This window comes from Sinocyclocheilus rhinocerous, unplaced genomic scaffold (assembly GCF_001515625.1).
Source record: "Sinocyclocheilus rhinocerous isolate Xijiao unplaced genomic scaffold, SAMN03320098_v1.1 scaffold12161, whole genome shotgun sequence".
In the NCBI taxonomy this organism is placed as follows: Eukaryota; Metazoa; Chordata; class Actinopteri; order Cypriniformes; family Cyprinidae; genus Sinocyclocheilus; species Sinocyclocheilus rhinocerous.
Genome location: NW_015666232.1, coordinates 1 through 823, shown reverse-complemented (window position 1 = coordinate 823; position 823 = coordinate 1). Strand labels below are relative to the sequence as shown.

At 46.4% G+C, this 823-nt stretch overlaps 1 pseudogene; it reads left to right on the top strand.

The window, feature by feature from the left end:
- Window positions 1-368: 368 nt before the first annotated feature.
- LOC107732189 (butyrophilin subfamily 1 member A1 pseudogene) lies at window positions 369-817 on the top strand (annotated as a pseudogene).
- The last annotated feature ends 6 nt before the right edge of the window (window positions 818-823 follow it).

Genomic DNA, 823 nt, shown 5'->3' with positions numbered 1-823 from the left:
AAGGATCATGTGACACTTTAGACTGGAGTAATGATGCTGATGGAAATTCAGCTTTGATCACAGCAATAAATTATATTTTAAAGTATATTAAAATAGAAACCATTATTTTATATTGTAATAACATTTTGCAATATTTTTTTCTGTATTTTTGATCAAATAAATGCAGCCTTGATGAGCATAAGAGACTTCTTTAAAAAACATTACAAGTCTTACTGATCCCAAACTTTTGAGCGGTAGTGTACATATATAGTACATGATAACATCAAAATTAGGCAGTATTTAAAATTGCAGTGTGCAATTTTTTTTCTATCCACTGTTCAATTTCTTGAAAACCTTCCATACACATAAGACATAAATCTTACCATAAGTGCTGCTCTGTTTTACAGTGGAGGTGACTCTTGACCCAGAGACGGCCAACCCTGCTCTGGTTCTGTCTGAGAACTGCAAGCGCATGCAGTGCGGTCTGGAGCGGCGCGAGGTTCCTCACAGCCTGCGGCGCTTCGACAGCTGGTGGTGCTGTCTCGGCTCTGAAGGCTTCATGTCGGGACGCCGGTACTGGGAGGTAGAAGTGGGCGACCGTGATTGGCGTCTCGGGGTGGCCAAAGAATCAGCTCTCTGCAAAGGCTACAGACCGCTGAACACCCAGAGCGGATACTTGACCCTCAGGCTGGAGAGGGGCTCCGAGCTCAAGGCCCTGACCACACCGCCCACACCCCTGCCCCTGTCGCTCATCCCGCGGAGGGTGGGGGTCTATCTGGACTATGAGGAGGGGCAGCTGTCCTTCTATGACACCCAGAAGCGTGCACACATCTACACATACAGC